Source organism: Salarias fasciatus, chromosome 7, assembly GCF_902148845.1.
Source record: "Salarias fasciatus chromosome 7, fSalaFa1.1, whole genome shotgun sequence".
NCBI classification, from domain to species: Eukaryota; Metazoa; Chordata; class Actinopteri; order Blenniiformes; family Blenniidae; genus Salarias; species Salarias fasciatus.
In genome coordinates, this window is record NC_043751.1 from 2255929 (window position 1) to 2261928 (window position 6000).

The 6000-nt window shown below is 46.2% G+C and overlaps 1 protein-coding gene across 1 annotated transcript in view; it reads left to right on the top strand.

The window, feature by feature from the left end:
• Positions 1 to 6000, top strand: part of LOC115392552 (receptor-type tyrosine-protein phosphatase zeta-like) — a 76059-nt gene that overhangs the window by 30281 nt on the left and 39778 nt on the right.

A 6000-nucleotide genomic window follows, 5' to 3' on the forward strand; every position in this document is an offset into this window, starting at 1 on the left:
TTGCCCCCTGGGAGAAGTCAATACATTATGTGGACGGAAAAATGTGCGGAAAAAATCTGACCACTGTAGCGGCCACAGGACAGTAAAAACTCCGACCAATCAGAAGGTGCGGACCGCTCTTAAGGAACCAATCAAATCCCTTCACCGTTCTACCAGCCCCCTGCGCGTTCATTTCAATGGCGAGCACTGGCCATGGTTCAGAGCGCGCGTTGCCAAGGCGCTCTCGGCGCTAGCGGCTCGCGTGAAAAATAGAAGGAAGCGGAGCGGCGCGCTGCGCTGCTATGCGCATTGTGTGCGGCAGTCAGAAAGGTTAATGACATTGGAGGTGATCACAAACTCCGTGCGCATGGCGCTTCAGCATCCAGTGCGATATCAATATTAACTTCACTCCCATTTGTTGGCCCAATGGACAGCAGTATTAGCATTAGCATTAGCATTAGCAGCAGCATCAGCCCCTCTCAGGTTGATTTAGTTGTAGATGAAGTGGCAGCTTCACTCTGCTCCACACTGGACTCAGCTGCTCCCCTGAAGTTAATCACATTAACCCTCAGGAGACGAGCTCCATGGTACAACAAACAACTGAGAACATTAAAAAGATCAGCTGGAAAACTAGAGAGGAAATGGTGTCTAACCCAACTAGAAGTATTTCGTACTGCCTGGAAAGATAGTCTGTTAACTTAAAAAGAACTTTACGAACTGGAACTGCCTACTATTCATCCTGAATACAAGAAAACCAGAGCAGCCCCAGGTTCCTCTTTAATACCAGAGCCAGGCTGACAGGAAGTCCCAGCTCTGTTGAGCCTCAGATCCCCTCAGCCTGAAGCAGCAATGACTTTTTAAATTTCTTTAATGACAAAATCAGAACTATTAGAGATCAAATTGAAAGCTCTCTCCCCAAAGTGGTCCCAGACCAACCAACCACATCCTCAGACCTGTCAGTAGAACCTGACTCACAACTACTGAGCTTCCATCCTACTGAACTCTCTGAGTTCCTCATCTAGACCTTCAACTTGTACATTAGATCCAATCCCAACAAGACTGTTTAAAGACATTTTCCCCCTGATCAGCACATCAATATTAGATCAGATCAACTTATCTTTAGTGACAGGCTATGTTCCACAGGCCTTTAAGGTTCTCTTATTAAACCTTTCCTCAAAAAGCCCACCCTTGATCCAGGAGTTCTACAAAGTTACAGACCAATATCCAACCTTCCCTTTATTTCTAAAATCCTAGAGAAAGCTGTTGAAGTCAGCTTAATGACCATTTATATAACAATGACCTATTAGAGTCTTTTCAATCAGGTTTCAGAGCTCATCACAGTACAGAGACAGCTCTGGTAAAAGTCACTACTGATCTTCTCACAGCCTCAGATAGAGGACTGGTCTCTGTTCAGGTCCTGTTAGATCTCAGTGCTGCATTCCACACTGTTGATCGTGATATTCTACTACAGAAACTAGAATATACTGTTGGGATTAAAGGTTCAGCATTAAACTGGTTTCAATCATATTTAACAGACAGGGTTCTCCTCCTCTGAGCCTGGTTCAATCAATCATCAATCAATGTATTTTTGTATAGCCCAGTATCACAACAGCAGCTGCCTCAGAGGCTTCAAGATGTTACATTGGTTGGTAATAATAAAAACAGTGAATAAGCATAATGTTCATTCATTCATTCATTCATTTTCTGTCGCTTTATCCCTTTCGGGGTCGCGGGTGGCTGGAGCCGATCCCAGCTGCTGTGGGCGAAGGCGGGGTACACCCTGGACAGTTCGCCAGTCTGTCGCAGGGCGTAGTAGAGCATAATGTTAATATGTCAAATTCACAGTAACGAGACAAAACGAAGCAACCACCGCCTTAGACCCTCACATTCGGCAAGAAAAAACTCCAAAACCCAGTGGGAAAAGAAGAAATCTTGGGGAGAACCACAGTATGGAGGGATCCCTCTCCCAGGGACGGACAGCTTTGGCAACAGCTAGCATGAGACAACAAGAAGTAAAGCCTAGGACTATGTTGAGGACAGTCCGTTGGACGGTCCAGCACAAGAACGGATCCCAGCAGTAGAACTGAAGCCAGTCCGCGGGCAGGACCGACAGGAGTGTCCTCCCGGTCCGGCCGGAGCTTGTTCGTAGGCCCTCGTAATAGTGGAGTCAGCAACCGAAACTGGAGAAGACTCCCCCTCGAAGGGGGGGACAGCAGGTGAAAAGCAATGAACGGACTAAAGGGAATAACATTCAGACATTAGAGGATAGGGCTCAGTGCACCGTACTTCCCACAGCATTCTAGCTCCTAGGGCAGCTTTGTGGATAGTTTAGTATTTAAACTAGTATTTGGTTAGTTTAGTTTAGTTTAGTTTAGTTTAGTTTAGTTTAGTTTAGTTTAGTTTAGTTTAGTTTAGAATCCAGTAGCGGCCGGTGGCGTGGGGCGCAGGTGGCGAGGGACGCTTGTTTTGTCCGCCTACACCGCCAGCGGCAGGCGGTGCGGCGTTAATTCACTTCCGCATTGGCAGAAGCGCTCGTTTCCATACCTGCGCATTCCAGGTGGGCAGTGTTGAAGAAACCAGTTTATTAAAAATAATCGTTGCCTACCTGTTGTGTAGTTTGGAATGTGCCGTGAATGCGCGGGTGTGGATGTTAGTGGATGGGAGATGCTAACAACTCCATGTTAGTCGATGACAGATGCTAACAGCTACATGTTAGTGGATGGGAGATGCTAACAACTCACATGTTAGTGGGTGGACATCTCAGTCGCGGGCCGGCAGGGAGGCTCGGTCCCGACCAATGCCGCTTGCGACTTTAATTATAGTTATGATCGTATTTAAGATAACTGGAAGAATATCTTTGAAAAGCTTAGTTGGAATTGGATCTAGGAGACGGGTCAAAGTTTTAAAAGACATTACAATGAAAGTAATCTCAGCCCCATCTACTGATGAGAAACTATCTAGTATTTCAGGTATTTCAGGTGGCGGCAGTGGCTGGATTCCCTGAGCTTGATCTGAGGAAAGCGCTTCACTGATTTTACCTCTGATGGTTATGATTTTATCATTAAAGAATTTAAGAAAGTCATGGCAGTTTAAAGATTCTGGGATTACTGGTTCCACTGCAGTATGACTGTTTGTCAGTCTGGCTACAGTGTTGAACAGAAACCGAGGGTTATTTTTGTTTATTTCTATTAAACAAGAGTAATATAATGTCTTGGCTTTAAAAAGAGTTTGTTTATAGCTTAGCAAGCTACAATTCCAAGCCTTCAGAGATTGTTCCGATTTAGATTTACGCCACAGTCTTTTTAATTGCCGAGTTTTTTGTTTGAGAACACGGGTTTCAGAATTAAACCATGTAGCAACGCGCCTGGGTCGATTGGTTTTCAGCTGCAACGGGGCCACTACGTCAAGGGCAGATTTTAGTGAGTGCATAACACTGTCAACAAACTGATCACTATTATCACCACTGGTCAATAAGCTCATTTCTGTGAGTTCCCAAGATAATGCAGCAAATGCAGGCTGGATCAATTCTTTGTACCGAGCCACAGATTTTTCAGATAATGTCCGTATCAGCTGAATTTTATCTTTTTGAGCAGAGTAGTCTTCAATCAAAACCTGAAAAGTAATTAAAAAATGGTCTGAGAGTATGGGGTTCTGAGGGAGAACATTTAGGTCACTGACCTCTATCCCATATGTTAAGACCAGATCCAGGGTGTGCTTGTGACTATGAATGGATTCATCAACATTTTGAGTGAAACCGATACTATCTAATACTGTAATAAACGCATTACTCAAACTGTCACCAGAATCATCCACATGGATATTAAAGTCACCTATTATAAGGATCTTGTTATGAGCCAATACTATATTGCTTAAAAACTCTGAGAACTCAGTTAAAAAGTCAGAGTAAGGACCAGGAGATTCTTCCAATTTGGACAAGCGTTAGTATTAAGCTTTCCAAAGAGTTGAATTTAACATTAGTTTTGGGTTTAAGAAGAAGACTGGAGTGGGAAATCACTGCCACACCTCCACCTCCACCTGTTGATCTAGCTGTTTGGAAATTAACATAGGTTGGAGGGGTACATTCATTGAGCCTCGCATAATCATCTTGCTGAAGCCAAGTTTCTGTTAGAACAAGGAGATCAATGTTATTGTCACCGATAAGGTCATTAACTAACAGAGATTTAGTGGAGATTGCTCTAATGTTTAGTAGACCACATTTTATATATTTCCTACTGGAAAAGTTATTCTGTCTTGTACAGGTGTTAAGCTTTTTACCCATTGACTTTTTCTAATGCTTTGAGCACTATGGACAGACACAGTCTCTGTTTGCCTAGGTAAACCTCCATGCTTGACTTGTAAAAATCCGGGAGCAGGATTAGTGACGGGATCAACAAGATCAACAGAGGAGCGTTCTACACGACTGCTCTGCGCCCGGGGCTCATAGCTGGATTGTCAATTTAGGGTACTAAGCCGATCAGCCATATTGTGAGCTAAAAGGGCTGCACCATCCAAAGTTGGGTGGATGCCGTCCCTGCGGATGAGCCCAGGCTTTCCCCAGAAGGTGCACCAGTTGTTTAGAAAAATAACTCCATTTTTCTCACTCCATCTAGACAACCAGTGATTGAATGATGAAAGTCGGCTATACATTTCATCATTGACCAAATTGGGCAGGGGACCAGAGAATATTACGGCATCAGACATCGACTTAGCCAATTCACACACCGAGGCTACTTGTAATTTGAGCACCTCTGATTGTCTCCGCCGGGCATCATTACCGCCTGCGTGAATCACGACTTGACGGAATCTCCTACCTTCCTGTTTTAAAAGCCTAAGGTTCCCCTCGATGTCCCCCACTCTGGCCCCCGGGTAACACCTAACCTTCACCGCTGGCAGCTTCACGTTTCTAACTATAGAGCTGCCAATCACCAGCGTGTCCAGTTCAGCCGGCGTGTCGTCGCTGAGGGGAGAGAACCTATTGCAGACGTGAAGCGGTTCTTGGAGTGCTACGTGGCGGTGCTTAGCACTAGCCTTCCTCCGGACTGTCACAAACCGGTCCTGGTCTTGCCCCGGCTGCTTGGGACATGCTGCGGGGCTAGGCTTGCTAACACTCCTCTCACTGCGGGAGCGGGCTGCGAGCCCTGCCGCTACCTCGCTGGAGCTAGCACTGCCCTGCCCCTCACATCTGCACAGCCGCTCCTCTAACTCGGTTACCCTGGCCTCCTGTCAATACACTGCACTTTACGCAAATACCCCTATCGTCAAGGGAGGCAGGGTTCTGACTCAACATACGGCACACTGAGCAGGAAAGAAAAGAAGATAGAGGGGAGGACGCCATAGCGGTCCCAGCGGACCAAGCTAGTTAGCATGCTAAGCTAGTTAGCACGCCGGTGGCGCTAACGGCGGAGAAGAAATGTAATTCAGGAGAGATCACTGGTCAATTGGAGGCGAAAATAACCCCGGGGGTGAAAATAACCCCGATTTTTTTGATTGCTTCATGAATTAACAGTGATAGCAAGAGAGAGACAGCAAGCACTTCAGTCGCTCGCAAGCTTCACCAACATGGAAAACACTCAACTGAGTGACGTCAGCAGTCCAGCCAGTCTTTGCGGCAGCTTCTGCAGGGTTCTCCTCCTCTGAGCCTGGTTCTGCAGGGTTCTCCTCCTCTAAGCCTGGTTCTACAAGGTTCTCCTCTGAGCCTGGTTCTGCAGGGTTCTCCTCTTCTAAGCCTGGTTCTACAGGGTTCTCCTCTGAGCCTGGTTCTGCAGGGTTCTCCTCTGAGCCTGGTTCTGCAGGGTTCTCCTCTGAGCCTGGTTCTGCAGGGTTCTCCACCTCTGAGCCTGGTTCTGCAAAGGTTTCTTCCTGTTAAAAGGGAGATTTTCCTTTCCACAGTGGCTTATGCTTGCTCATGTGGATCTGTTGGGTTTCTCTGTAAAAGTGTCTAGAAACAACCATGTTGTAATTGGCACTTCATAACGCTGAATTGAATTGAACTGAATTCTACGCTCACAGTGGACCCAGCCG